Source organism: Mercenaria mercenaria, chromosome 4, assembly GCF_021730395.1.
Source record: "Mercenaria mercenaria strain notata chromosome 4, MADL_Memer_1, whole genome shotgun sequence".
Taxonomy (NCBI): Eukaryota; Metazoa; Mollusca; class Bivalvia; order Venerida; family Veneridae; genus Mercenaria; species Mercenaria mercenaria.
Window position 1 is genome coordinate 69,643,196 of NC_069364.1, and position 16,512 is coordinate 69,659,707.

Consider the following 16,512-nt stretch of genomic DNA (forward strand, 5'->3'; position numbering starts at 1 on the left):
TCTTTTTTTATTTATGTTTTTAATTTATTTACTTATAATAGTGTCGTTTGAAGACAGACTCTGAGCAGTCGGATGAAATGGGTTCTCAAATTTGCGTAAAATATTGGAAACGGCACCGATCTTTAACATTTCATACTTCAGTTCATTCATACCGCCCGGTTTTGTTTCAAGCTTAAGTTGTAAACGACAGACAGTGATTTAGCGGCTATATCCGGCTGTAGTATTCACGCTATCTAAATTGTTCGAAACAATACACATACTTTTAAAAATGGTAGAAGTTTTTGTCTGAGTGCTAAATATGAATACGGTCAAATGCTGACAAAAGGTTAGCCATGTTTTTACTCTAATTATCAATGGATATATTTTTTTGCTTCGGTGCTTTCATTCTAGCTTTGATTGATAAGAATATGTCAGAAAATATATTCAAAGTAGGCAATAGTTATAGCCACCCCTTTATATTTAGATATTTTGAGTTTAAATATAAGAAAACAACTGTATGCAAAATGGAATCTTTAGCATACAAACAGTTTACCGTCAACGCTTAGAATGCAAAGAGTAATGTTCTGACGCTGCATTACGCCTTCTTCGCCTTAAGGTAGATGACGCTGCGTTACGGCTTTTCACTCTGTATCCAAAAAAAAATAATTATGATAACCTGTATCAAATAATAATAATAATGATAATAATTAATATTAAAAAAAATATGTAAAATTCTTATATATATAAACAGAAGGTTAGTGATAAAAATGGGCTAAGACCAAATGCGAAACATTATTTAATGATGCAATATTCAAGGCTGCAAATAAATCCTACAAACGACCAATGTGACCTTGATAGAAAAATGCAGGGAAAGACGTAACTTCAACTTCCCAATTTTATAGCCCCGTAGCGTGTAGTCAAGGAATTCTTATTTTATTCTAAAAAATTCAGGAACATTTTCAGAAAACTAAATAAAAATCTATGGATGAGAAAACGAGCATTTTTAATAGAAAGTATCATTTTTATTACGTTTTTGTGTGTGCAACATCCATTTAGATATACAAGTGTGACAATAAAAATCCGAAAGAAATCGGAAAATTGCTTACAAAATTAGAATACCCTTAAAATGAAACCTAATGTGTTGTAGCATTCGTTTTGTGACCAACTTATAAATCCCTAAAATAAATACAGATTTTCCTGAAATTTTGATGCACAAAATATGCTGGTGAAAAAGGGGGTAGATAAAAAAAAGCAATACAGCAAAAAGCAAAGTCGGAGACCCCCGGATTTTGTTCGCTCATTTTACAATAAAATAAACATATTTGATAATTATATTTTTTATTTTAATCTGTTGGACAGGTTTGAGACACTACTCCGTCATTCTGCACAAAAACAATAATTTTTTAGAAAGCTTTTGGCATGATTATTGCATAAAGTAATCCTTTGGAGTACAAATTTGAGAATTACATCACAGTATAGGTTTTAACGGGTCTTTTATATTTAATGAATGATTACTTTTTTAATTGAATGGACGACCCGAAAATAAATTAATCGCCGTAATAACGACAACGTCATCACTATTTAGGGCTATGCTAAAACGTGATTTTTCGACGCCATTTTCGTTAAAGGTGTGCATTTGACCATTTAAATCACTGTAAATTGGGTAGAGGTCAGCTTTTGGTTAAATCTAATCATGTTATCAAGGATGCATCTCGATTTTTGAAATTCCTGCTTATAATGCCTTTTTTACCTTTATTACAAAAAAGCACGAATGATTTGATGATTTGTCTTGTTTTCACTTTTAAACGTATGTTTAGGTAGAGCATTTAGAGTTTTAATTTTTGTTATTCAATCAATAGACAAATATATAATTTCAATGTAGATTTTAGAATCTTGCAACTAGGAGAACCAGTCATAATATTTTCAAAGGGATTGAACTAATACGAACATACTATTCCATGGTTAGATGTTAATACCTTGAAATATTAATATCATTATTAACTAGAGTTTTACAGTGCTCTTTTCATCTATAATATAAACGTTCAAAAGCGCTGTACAAACTACATATAACAGAATGGGCACACAACACAACACAAAAAATATATGCATATTAATAAATATCAGCATTGGAATTACCAGAGGCAGTTAGCTAGAATCAGGTTTGACTTTACATATTAATTATACTGGATATTTCAAAGAATAAAAAACAGTAGTGAAGTAACTTCTATTATACAGTCATTCAACAGTTAGATTTCCCGTGCAAAGATAGTTTCTTTAGTCCTTGAAGAAAAAGTTATATTGACATATTTCAAAACATACCATGTCAAACAGAATGATCTAATCTTTTAAAGTTCTACTGTATTACGGACTATCACCTTTAACGAAAATGGCGTGGAAAAATCACGTTTTAACATAGCCCTAAATAGTGATGACGTTGTCGTTATTACGGCGATTAATTAATTTTCGGGTCGTCCATTCAATTAAAAAAGTAACAGGCCCGTTAAAACCTATACTGTGATGATATCAACGATGGGAAGAGATGTGCTATTTTTACACGACGGAAATGTCAATTATGTCACAACTTGTAAAAATTTGTTCTTGTACAATAAATCTCGTACATTAACGTAACTGAACATGTATAAAACAGAAGATTTTAGGTTGTCAAACACTTGTAACAAATATTTATATTAAAATTTGAACATAAATAACAACTTATGAAATGGCTTTGTGTATGGTTTAGAAGCGTAGATGGTAGAATTCCATTCCACTTCGGTCCAAGAACAGGCTCAATCCAAGCAACCCTGAAACATTTTGTATTTTCGGCATGTTTGGTGACATGTAGAGATTCCCCTTTTCTATTTTGACCAAATATGTTATAGGAATGATGATACAATTGCAATTACATACCGAAAAGAAGTGTACTATATTTTGGGAAATTTAATTCATTAATTCATTTATTGAAAGCAAATAGTGCAAAGCAGTGAACACATTTATTCAAATAAAGTGACATAAACACAAATTTTGATCAAGTTTGGTTCGAATGGAATTTGTGTAAGTAAAATTACATGTATGACTATTTTCCTCCATGCTTTCAGATTAAGTAAAATACAACATTTCGTGTAATCTAATTACATCAGCATTGTAGCAATAAAATATTTCCTAAATAAAACAAAATGCTACGATATAAAATACCTGTTACCTAATTCATCTATAAATTTAACCTATTTTTTTAAATGACAAAATATTATTTATTTTCATGTCAATTTTATATAGTTGATATTATCAATCAATAACTTTATATTTTCCATAATACATATAACATCATAATTAGTCTAAAATGAACTGTATAGCTTCAAATATTTAAACAATTTAGGAAAGTGTGAAATCAAATTATACTGACAATTTTCCATCATATGTTATTCAGTTTTCTATCGGAATGTTCAATGTTTATCATTCTATCAGTAATGGACAGAAAATGTCAAAAAGATTTTACTACATACAACTATGGAACAGATCAATTGATGGCATGTTTTAATCATAATTTTATACAGAGTTAATCCCTTGTTAACAATTTATACAAACTGTGTTAATAAAAAAGCAAAATTAATCGTTATTATTAATTTTATCAAACATTGTTTGTAGCAGTAGAAATAAATAATTATGTCACTTTACTTGTATAAAATCTCAATGAACTTTACATGTTTACAAAAAAAAAACATTCCGATCACGGCATTAAATTACAACACTAACGCTTCCAATTGATAGGCGCTATTATATATTCTCAATTAAACATTTTAGGCAGTCTAGAACTTAAATACTTTTTTGATGAATTACTATTTCTAATGGCAAAAAAGTAGTAAACAAAATATCTAGTAAATGAAGCAACACTGATACTAAGGTTATTTATTCTCTACATGATTTTTATTCATGAAATGTAGATAAATTAATATTTATCTATATTCATCGGTTATCAATAATCGGTAAAAATAAATTTTAGTTAAAATGGTAAAACGGCAATTTTCAATTACGGATTAACCATGTATTTAAATATTTTTATGTATTCATTAAAAAATAAATATCAAATATAAATCTAAATTAAATAACAAATAAATAGATAAATAATAGTTAAATAATTTAAATATATGGCCTATTTATACAACATTTCCTTCCTAACTCCTACCTTTAATCTTCAGGTATACATGCCTCAATTTTTAGATTTAATTAATTTATACGGATAGCTTTTATGTAACCGGTCATTTCATTTGTTACGATAAGATAATTTCATTAAAAAAGGAGACATGCATTTGCACTGTCCGTCTAAATCAAAATTTCAAGTCCAGTACTTTTAGTTCGTAAAGTAAGCGCTGTCCATATTCTTTCCGCAGTTATGTTGCATTGATTGTATGTTTAATGTTATTTTATCTTTTAGTTTATATTGAAAATAAAATGAAGTTACTAAACAAACGACTCTCTTTTATCGTGCTCAGTATGCTTTAAATATGATAATTAATTAAAATAATAAAATAGTATATCGAAAATATCGCAATTTATTCTCAGATATAAACAATGAAAATAAGAACTGGCTGCATAATAAAATGATATTTGTCGTTGTAGAGGCAATCGTCTTGACAATGACAAAACATACAACTATCGCAATCACTTGCAAAGTTTTCGAAAGTCAAAACTGAATAAAAAAGCAGGAATTTACGTTTGATAACGTTACATTTTCTATGTAAAAATGCGAGCAGACATTACAAGAATTATACCCAAAATTCTAAATTGTCCCATATCCTTATTTTGTATCTATATTTATCACATTTAGTTAGACGAAATGTAGACACTGGAACTGTAGAGTTCGTATGTGCAACACTTTTGTTAATATAAGATGCAGATTTATTTGAAATTTGACAAATGTATTCCTTAAAACTAGATCTTTAAGATACACAAGATATATCAATCTTACTTTTGAAGTGTTTTCGGGAAGATTTCTGTTCCCTTTAAAGAACAGAGTGGACATAAAAAGCTATTTAAAATCGAATAAGGAATTATAAAAATAAACTAAATAACAAATAAATATGAATAAAACAAATACTGAAAATAGTTTATGTTCAGCGAATACCATATTTGAAAAATAATTACACTGCTCTAAGACTTTAACACGTGTTGACACCAGTATTTTCATGAACGATATAAATATTAGAATTTCATGCATTGATTTAAATTGTATCACTAATGAAATACAGTCCATCTCCACAGAAATGATTGTCCATAACATAAAAAACATAAGATCAAAACAATGGAATTGCTGACTGCAATACTGGTTATAAAATGGTTAGGTTTCCATTCACTTAGATTGTATCACAATGGAAGTACGCCAAAGACAACAAGAGTTGTCTCAAACATGGCGGGAAGAAAGATGCAAACAGTATCTTTAAGTTAAGTAAATATTATTTTTTCTTTTTAAGGTTTTAAAACTTCATATTATAATCAGGATGTGTGTTTTATTGCTAAGACTTGTAATAGTTGAACGGGAGAGAAGTGTGGAGAGAGGGATGTATTCCAACATTAGTTTTATCTTAATAAATTATTTTTCTTCACATTACTGCATGACTTTCCAAACCACATCCTTTGAAAACAGATGTCCGTACTAAATGTTTTAAATGCTCGATATTTCTATTAACATTTTAAGCAACAAGAAAAATAAAAAAAAATAATAGTCGCACGTGTTCAGCTTATATAGAAGTTACATACATTTGTTACTGACAATGTTTGCCTGTTATTATCATTTTCAGGTAAATGTTCCATATATCTGTGGCTCTAACGTAATTTCTTACAGCAACATTGATCAAAACTCCTAAATAATACATTACGGAACATAAAAAGCCTGGTAAGTCAAGAAAAGATAGTTCTCTCTTTCACTGTTAATTTTAGAATTAAAAAAAACGCAATACATATTTGTCCAAATGGCATCAGATCAGATCGCTTAGATTAGTCATTTAAATCATTTCTGAATATATGGTTTAAAATGGGTGTTATATTTATATATGAATATCTACCATTAATGTAAAACAGTAGTTTTCGGTCTCCATTCAGACAATTTAGAGATTTTGTAAGAGGGTGTGATTATTTAATTATACAACACTTATTTTACGTTAAGTAAGAATGCATTTATTTGATATTTTGTTTTCGCAAAGTTTGTTCAACATTAGACTAACATTTATAGAAAAACATCGAAGTAAACATTATTGCTAAAGTTGGCATTTTAGTGTAGCATTTGTTTGACACGTGTACTTACAGTCCGGCTGAAAGGCAAAACTGTAAAGAGAATGTCTATATCTGTTTGATATATGTATTCTTTTTTTTCAGGTATTTCAATAATGTGTACTAGAATGGAACCTTGCAAAGCTTTGAAGCTATTGAAGTGTTTCTTTTTTTCAAAGATGGAAAACAACAATCAATATGCAGGATATCTTCCTCAAATGGCTATTGGAAAAGTTTGCTGTGATCATTAACATTCAAACCGGATTAAATTTTTAATAAATCTTGGAATACTCCTTGGCATAATTAAGAAATGTTATTATTGGTGATATTTTAATCGGATTTAATTTTCAATACAGTTCGGAATATTCATACATATATTGAAGGTATTTTATCATTGATGATATCCAAATGAAGTCAATGTTTAATACAAGTTGGATTATTAAAGCTATAGTAAAGGAATATAATTATCGGTGAGTAATTTTTATTCTAATTATTGATATAAATTCAAATCTGATATAATTCTCAAAACTTAAGGAATAGATATTGATTAAATCAAGGAACATAATTATTAATTACCCTTAGTTCTTATCATTATGTAAAAAATACAACATATATACACTTATATATGTAGTTAATAGACTTTAAGATCAAATAGGGAAATACCTCGCGGAATAAATACATTTGGAAGACTAAGATGATCATCATGGACTGACAGTAAAAGAACAGGTCTCTCCCGAAAGCACAATAAGAAAAATACATATTAGTTAAGGTATTTATAAAGTTAGGTGCTACCATATATTAACGGTATAAAATACATATTTGTTTGGGTCTACTTTTATTTATATATTTTCAATATGCAGTGTTGTATTTATAGCATTTGTTTTTAATTACCAATACCTTTATTTTCCCTCAGAGAACACTGTGAGGTTGTAAGATGGTAGGTATTTTGCATATTTTAATGAATTTTAATGTTTATTCGTTTGATTATGTAGGTGGACAAAGTCATTTCCTGTCATTTTTATCATGTATTTTTAAGGAAATTCTCGGATATGCCTGGTATAATATTAGGTGTTGTAAACTTACTGGGTCTTAAGTTATGAAATAGACGCACTTGTCGTAATTTGATAAAACAACACATTTAAGGTACCTCAATAATGAATAGTTAGATACAATTTTCCCCGGAATCAAGAGATCGTAGTTAGAGCCCAACTAGCTATACCACTCAATGAAGTGGGAAAGTTTTCAAATTCTTTCGGAGAGTGCCAGCAGGTTATAAACAATAAAGACAGATTGTGTAAGCAGACCGCCGTGACATAATAAGTGCAGTAACATACTGATTATATGTCCGTACATTTTCAACGTCTGGGGTTGACTTTATGTCGTTTTGACATGTGCATATTTCGACCAGCTTAAAATGCAGAATAAGCCAGGAATAATTACTGTTTTTAGGTTTTTCACCCGTTTTCGTCAACAGTTTATTTCTTTACAAGCACTAAAGTCTTTTTGCACAGTAATTTACAACTGTCCCATTGCAAAATATTAGTCACGGACAGAGTGACTACACCGGACATCAAACTTATGATTGCTCGATTGACGGGCGAACGCTTCAACCAGTCTGCCATTCGGTCCGACATGAGGGGTGGGGTTAATTTTTCACCGGGCGAATTAGACATGTGACTATTTTCTAAGGGTCAGTTTAAAACTGACATTATTTTAAAGTCTGAATTGTACATCTTTGTTCACTATACTTTATAATATACATTTAAAAATCTCAAAGTTAGTATTTTAGGAATGGCAGAATATGCCGATGTTGAAAGAGCTTGTAGCCTGACCCATTTTTTGTGTGTTAAAAAGATGTTTACTGTTTTCTTATCTTTTTATTTTTTTATTATTTGTTTATTTATATTTTGTTTGATAATGTCGTTTGAAGACAGACACTGAGCAGACATGATTTGGATGACATGGATTCTAAATTTTGCGTTAAGTTTGAAAACGGCACCAATCTTTAACATTTTATACTTCAGTTCATTCGTATCACCCGGTTTAGTTTCAAGCTAAAGTTGAAAATGATATGGATTTAGCGGCTACATCCAGCTAAAATATTCACGTTATTTAAATTTAAAAAACGCACATGCTTCTATTCGTTCATTCTATCTTTGATGGAAAACAGTATACCAGAAAATGTATTCAGAGTAGGCAGTAATTATATCCACCCCTTTACGAACTACAAGTAGATATTTTTTGTTTAAATCTGAATAAAAAATAATAATTATCATTATAATAAAAACGGTAAAAGTTTCATGGTAGTGATTGCAATGGGCTGAAATCAAATTCGAAAAATTGTTTCATAATGCAACAAGCCGTAACATTAAAGGCTGCAAATAAATCCTACAAATGTGACCTTGGTTGAAACAAAAATCGCGGGAAAAGACGTAACTTAAACATTCTAATTTTCATAGTGCTCATCGTAGCAACTAGTCAAGGAATTTTATAATCTTTTTCATTCAAAAACATTTCAGGAACATTTTCAGAAAATTGAGGAGAAAACGATTATGTTTAATAGGAACTTCTTTCATTACGTTTCTGTGTGTGCAACATGCATTCAGATATAAGTGTGACAATAAAAATCCGAATGAAATCGGAAAATTGCTTTCTAAATTAGAAAACCTTTAAATGAAATCTATGGTGTTGTACTTTTTGTGATCAACCTAGTTTTCCCTAAAATCCAAACAATTTTCCAGAAATTCTGATGCACAAAATATGTTCGTGAAAAAATGTGATAGGGGTGAAATTAAGATAATACAGCGAAAAATAAAATCGGAGACTCCCGTATATTTCCTCTCATTTTACAACAAAATAGATTTATATGATAATTTTAGTTTTATTACTGTGACAGTAAAATAAATTCATTTTGGTAATATTAGGTTTTTTAATCCATAAACAGTTTGACACACTACTCAGTCATTCCGCACGAAAACAATAACTTGGCGTGATTTGTGCATAAAGTAAGCATTCCTTCGGCGAATAGTAATTTTATTTCATGGAATGTCCTTATAATTATTTAACAGTTCTGAAATAAATGAATCGGGTGTAGAAAACTACTACAACAAAACGGTGCTTAACGTACTTCCACCACCTGGAATTTAGAATGCATTTCATTTTGACTGTGAAAAGATGGTAAAATCAAAACTTTCAAATGCAACTGTTCCAAAATAGCTACACATCGCAGTTTTCACAACCTCAACATGAATAATTATTTAAGAGTCTAAAACTGAAATTAAGAAAATATTTTACCTGTAATTTTCCGAATTTCCAGTAGCATTTACAACTATTTCAACGATGCTAATGGTACTTCCACCATTTGGAATTTAGAATGCCTTTCATTTTGGATGCGAAAAGATAGTAAAACCAAAAGTTTCAAATGCAGCTGTTCCATAAAAGTTATAAGAAAAGTGTCAGACGAGGACTGAACAAGATTTTTCAATGATCCTTAATTCGTTTTAGGGATTGTGCAAATTAATTTAATTTGATTGGTAACACTCGAATTGATGACCTTATGCGCTGCTTATCCCACTGAAAATTCGGCGGAAACGACATGTTTGTTCTTTCCGCAATAACTACCAAAATTGCTGAACGCAACTTTTACAAGCATATATTACTGTATATTTATAAACCATAGACAAAAACTTTGAATCGTCTTCGAAATATTTGTTTTATCCCGACATATGCAAATATATTTCAAGACCAATTTGAAACATCGGGTCGCCCCTTCGTAATATATATTGCTATATATAGCACAGTCTTAACATATTCGTTACGTTTGCATTATTATGGGGATAAGACGTATTTTTGGTTAACTAACGTCAGAAGCAGACCGCGGGAATGTTTGTTAAAACATATCCCAAGGGCTACTGCAAGGGCTACTGCAGACGTTGATACACAAAACAAACGTGTATGCATATATACATGACACGAAGACTAAATTTATTGTTTTCATATGTGATAAATAGACAGAGAGAGAAAGAACGGATCCAGTGAAAAAAAATAATTTTATGCAGGAATGCGACTGAAAACACTTTTCAGGTGATATCTTTGTACGAGTCCGCGAACAATTTAGATCATATTATAATGGTAGAATAATCAGGTTTCAAGTCTTTTAAGCTGCATGTGTGTAGGAATTCTTCATTAGATGTGTCAGGATTCGTAAATCAAGCAATTTTGAATTATTCATGTTTTTTACAATTTGTGCATTTACGCGAAATGTTTATACAAATTGATAATGCTTCGCGTAAACAAAATGTACAACCAAGCATTTAATTGTTTGGAGGTAATATAGTGTGAGAGTACACTATGAAAAGTTTAGTTGTTTTGAAGAAAAAAAAAACAAATGTAAGAACTTGAATATTTCATGTGAAAAGCCTGATCGTTGACTGATCAGAATTAAAAGCAGAAATATCTCTTTATTCTGTGTCTTGCACTATCAATGAAATTACTACCGACTTAGCCGTTTACATAGAATACTGGTGATGAATATAAATAAGTTTTAATTCAAAAGCATATTGAGACACCGTGAACAATTTGTATACATGATAAATAATTATGTAGACGATCTTATGCCACGATATATTTTAAATTTAAAAATAGTACTTTTCCTCCTTGCCTAGTACGCACTATTTTTTCTGTAGAACTCTTTGGAAAAAAAATCATTTCAGTAGTGTTACACACATGCAAAACTTCGTATCCGCTTCTCGTAAATTTGCAGATAACTCACCTGAGACACTTTAAGTAAAGTCAGTTTTTTAACCACGCGGTTCAAAGTGCAAGACAGTCTCGTGACAGTATATGCTTTTGTTTTCACATGGATAAAGTGTTAACAAATAGTTAAAATTGCTTCATTTCATTTTCACGGTACGATCGGACAGTTGTTAAATTTCGAACAATTACATAACATAAACACATTTATAATTTAGAAGTTGGAATAACAAGACAGAACATATACGTTATTCAATTTGTACAGAATAAATCATCAGTATATATACAAATTATGTTTCAGCTTCTATAATAGTCGCATAATATATTACATGTGAAAAGTGATAAGATTTTTTTTAATATCATGTACATCATAATGCTGAAAATTACCAATAGATGATAGACCAGATAAATCTAAACAAATGTATATTTCAAGAGTATCATCAGTTGCATAAACGTCCACGTACAATATATTTTACGGTTTACAAAGAATTTATAGAAAAGTAATAAATGTAGAACGCCTTTCACTTCGTGTTTACAAATACATGATACATATACAACTATCAGAATGTGTATAGTTTGTTTATGGTTGCTTGCTGTATCTACATTAGTTGGTTCTTTGAATATATTAATATGTATTCTCAATGAATGACCTGAAATTCTGGATTAAGTCAAGAATAATCTTAAACTATAAGGAACACTCTCAAAGTACATCTCATAGTATAATGTGGGTACAATTATATAATTCTAATTTCTACTACTCTCTTTATCAGCATTTTACTCTTGTATAAAAGTATGGATTACACTTTGTTTAAAATATTTCAAAAAATCAGAGTTATCTGCATTAGGGTAATACCATAGATTTGCAAAACCATATTTACATAGTAAGTTCTTCACACCAGAAACGTAATTTCTAAATTACCAATCATGATTCAGAGTACAAAACTTACATTATTATATAATCTGTATTTGATAACTTTATCATTATTATAGTACATTAATTGTTACGATATTTACATATCTATTGACACATAATGGGTACTTACCCAATTCGCCATAAATACCTGTTGAACATGTGCTTAAGCATCAAATAATTTACACAATACTTTATGCCTCAGTTTAAAGTTCCTGCAATTACATAACAAAAGGTTAAAATCTTTCAATGCCTTACTTGACAGATGTTGTTGATTCAGATTATAATTTCAAGTAGTGTTAAAAACAACACCTAAATAATTAAAATCATTTGCAACGTCAATCATAATCTAATTACAAATCCATTGCTCAGTTGGAAAAAAGGCAAATGTTTTTTCTGAATACCATAATTTTCACTTTTTCTTAATCCTTCTAAAGACCCCAGGTTATGCAGTATTTATTTAATAAATAAATCTATTGTCTACTAATAACAGTAATATTAATCATCAATAAGTATTCCATATTCGACATTTTCTTGTAATTTCAGCTTCTACACATATCATAAAATAGTACCGGGGATACTATCTATATCCCCATGTTTAAAACAAATTGCATATTTTTAAAACTCAGCAGAAGTATTAGATTAAGAAACCCTGATATTTATCCTTCACAATTCTTAATACTTTGCCTGTATGTCTGATTTGTACATTTTGTGCCATAAATTATTCTGTTTATGACATAAATCACTTCATTTAATCAATAAATGTACATACAACCTTGTTTCATATAGATATTTTAAGCAGTACTAAAAATACATGTAAATCATGAATGGTAGAACTTTTCTTTCCCGAAACCAAACACAACTAATCGATTGCAAGTAATTCCATTTAGGTGAATTTTGACATTGTTCACAAAGAGAAAGTAGTTTGGTGTCATATTGAAATGCTTTTTTCAGCTGAAACATGTAATTCCCGGAATAGTTCTAAAATCTAAAAAAAAAAATAAACCATTAGTATATACTCCGTACAATATCTAAATGATTCAACTTTTGGAAAATGTTCGAAATTGAATTCTGTGTTTGAAAAGTTTCGATCTCTCACAATTATTTTGCCAGCGGATGCTTACAAATTTCAATTGAAAAGGGCTTCTTGTCCACCAAAGGTGTGTGAAGTGATAAATTGTGCTTACACAATAAATTGAAAGGATCGGTATTAAATCAAGAAGATCGAACTGTGCTAAATTATACTTTATGCAATTAATAAGGTGAAAAATATTCTTCAGTAATCAAATCTGAGGTTAAAGTACAATCATTTATTTATTTATCTGAAATAAATATTGCGGCGAAAAATTTGAGAATAAAAAGTGCACATGTTTTGCGCATAACAGTGTTTAACGACATTCTCTTGAAAAATTACCGCTTTCGTATTCATTATTTCGGTATATATTTTTTTATTTGAAAAACACATATCTTGTGGCAATTTTAAGTTGCATACGATACGTAAATCTTCTACAGAATATATCCATTTATTTTCTTACAATACATTGTTGAGATAGGGTTCATTACAGCTTTTATACTCGTACATTTACCTAAATTTGTAACATTTTAATTGTTATAATGTATGTTTGTCTCTTTGCATTGCCTAGGCTATTTCGAGTATTATATCTTATTAAGCGAAATTCTAATTTCCGGAATATCCTAAAGTAGAAAATATTTTTAATAGTCAAATGATATATATGTTGTTATTGACAGATATGTACTATTTTTATTTTAATGTTTAATGGTCCAATACTAAGGAAAGTGAACATTTTAATTTCTTTTAAAAAAGCACAGAAACTATTTCATTTTATTGGAAAATGAAAGTTGGTATGAAGAAATTCGAAATAAATCGCAGTATATGTACAATTATTTTTCTATGAAGTATGAAGAAAGTTAAAAAGACCTGGAGGGGGGGGGGGGTCATTCTGTCGATTCATTGAAATTTCAACATAATACACATATATTTCTTTGAGTTCCAAAGACCTTCTGTAAATTTTGACCTGCCAATCTTCATTATTTAGTGTCTTGCAGAAGTCTATGCACTGGCTATGAAAAAACTTGCCAACTCACTTTCCCTTAGTAATGGACCTTTAAGGTCAAGAAAGCGTAATGCAGCGTCATCTAACGGAACGTCTAAGATTACGGTCTTTGCATTCTAAGCATTGACGGTAAACAGCTTGTATGTTAAAGTTTCACTTTGCATGCATCTTGTGTTTCGTCACATTTAAAAAATGAAATATCTACTTGCAGTACATTAAAAGAGTTGATATAATTACTGACTACTTTGAAAATATTTTCTGATGATATCAACGCATTGAAGCAAAATAAAGTATATTATTTTTGTTTAAAGAGCTATGACTTCGTAAGCATTTGGTTGTTTTCGTATTTAACACTCAGATTAAATCTAAATAGGCCAAGGAGTCTGGTAGATAAATACAAAATATTTTATTACAAAAATCCAACGTAAAATTAGAACATTTTTTAGAATTTTGTAACTAGAAGAACCAGTCATAATATTGTTCAAGGGATTGGACACATACGAACATTCCTTTCCATATTTAGTTGTAAATACCTTTTAAATATTATTATTATTAATTACCAGATTTTTAAAATGCTCTTCATCCATGAAGTAATCGTTCAAAAGCGCTGTACAAGCTACATATAACAGAACGATATTGGCACACAACACAACACAAACAATATAGACATACTAAAAAAAAAAAATATATATATATATATATATATATATATATATACCAGCATTGAATTACCAGAGGAAGTTAGCTACAATCAGGTTTAACTTTACACATTAATTATTCTGGATATTTCAAGGAGCAATAAACAACAGTAAAGTAATTTCTATTATACAGTCGTTAAACAGCTTGTTTTCCAGTGCAAAGTTAGTGTACTTAAAGTCCGGCTGAAAAGTGTTAGGAGCCGCATACCTTGAACATGTCTATATCCCTTTGACATGTATATTTCTTTTTTTCAGGTATTGTAATAATGTGTACTAGAATAGAACCTTGGAAAGTTTTAAAGCTATTGAGGTTTTTCCTTTTTTTCCGGACGGTGGAGAACAACAATCAGTATGCACGACATCTTTTTCAAAGGGCTACTAGTTTACTACAATCTGTTTCACCTGGCAATTATTTTTTATTGATCAGAGTTGAAAATGTCGCCACTTGTGGTTTTGGTATAAGATATTACATGACTAGACTATATATCCAAGCAGGATTAAATGTTTAATGGAATATACATAGATATAGAGGAGTATAACTAATTGAGAGAAAGTTTTAATATAATAATTAATATGTTTTCAAATTGGATTTAAATTTTCAACTGAGTTTGAAATATACATAGATTAGTGAGGGAATATAATTATTGTGAGTAGGTTTTATCATAATTTGTGTATTCAAATTGGATCTAATTTTCAGTATTTGGAATATACATAGAGAGTGAATATTTGTGATATTCAGGTCGGATTAAATTTTCAACACCATTCGGAATATTTAAATATAAAGTGAAGGAAAATAATTATTGGTGATTAGGTTTTATTGTGATCATTAACATTCAAACCGGATTAAATGTTTGATAAAATTTAGAATATACCCATAGTGAAATAGTGAAAAAATGTAATTATTGGCGATGTTCTAATCTGATTTAATTTTCAATACAATTCGGAGTATTCATACATAATTATATTGAAGGTATTTTATCATCTATGATATTCAAATCGAAGTCAATGTTTAATACAAGTTGTATTATGTAAAGCTATAGTATAGGAATATCAGTATCGGTGAGTATTTTCTTATTCTTATCATTGATACAAATTCAAATCTTATATAATTCTCAAAACTTAAGGAATATACATTGCTTAAATCAACGAATATAATTATTAATTACCCTTATCTGTAATCATTATATAAAGTATACATTACATATACAATTACATAATAGTATATAGTTATAAGATTTTAAAATCAAACAGGGAAATAAATACATTTAGAAGACTAAGAAGATCATCATGGACTAAAAGAAAAAGGACAGGTCTTTCCTGGATGCCATATAAGAAAAACACATATTTGTTCGGCTCTTCTTTTAATTATATATTTTCAATCTGCAGTGTTGTATTTAACACATTTGTTCTTAATTTCCAATACCTTTATTTTTCCTCAGAGAACACTGTGAGGTTGTAAGATGGTAGGTACTTTGCACATTTTATTGAATTTGAATAGATATTCATTTGATCATGTAGGTGGACTAAATTATCTCCTGTCATTTTTTATCAAATATACTTTAAGCAAATTCTGTGATATGCTGGGTATAATATCAGGTGTTGTAAACCTACTTGGTCTAGGTTAAAATAGACGTAATTGTCGTTATTTAATAAAACAATCAAATTTACGATACCTCAATAATGAATAGTAAGATACAATTTTCCCCAGAATCCGGAGATGGTATTTAGAGCCCGACAAGCTATATCGCTTAGTGAAAAGTGAAACTTGTCAATTTCTTTTGGATAATGTCTGCAGGTTAGAAACTATAAAGACAGGTTGTACAAGCAGACCGCCGTG

General features: G+C 29.5%; 1 long non-coding RNA gene across 1 annotated transcript; it reads left to right on the plus strand.

Annotated features, from left to right (window-relative positions):
* Positions 1 to 4,770: 4,770 nt before the first annotated feature.
* LOC123552063 (uncharacterized) lies at positions 4,771 to 15,749 on the plus strand. The gene is made up of 3 exons (XR_006686540.2): positions 4,771 to 5,866; positions 6,346 to 6,710; positions 14,931 to 15,749. It is a non-coding gene; the product is annotated as an uncharacterized LOC123552063 (long non-coding RNA).
* Positions 15,750 to 16,512: the final 763 nt, after the last annotated feature.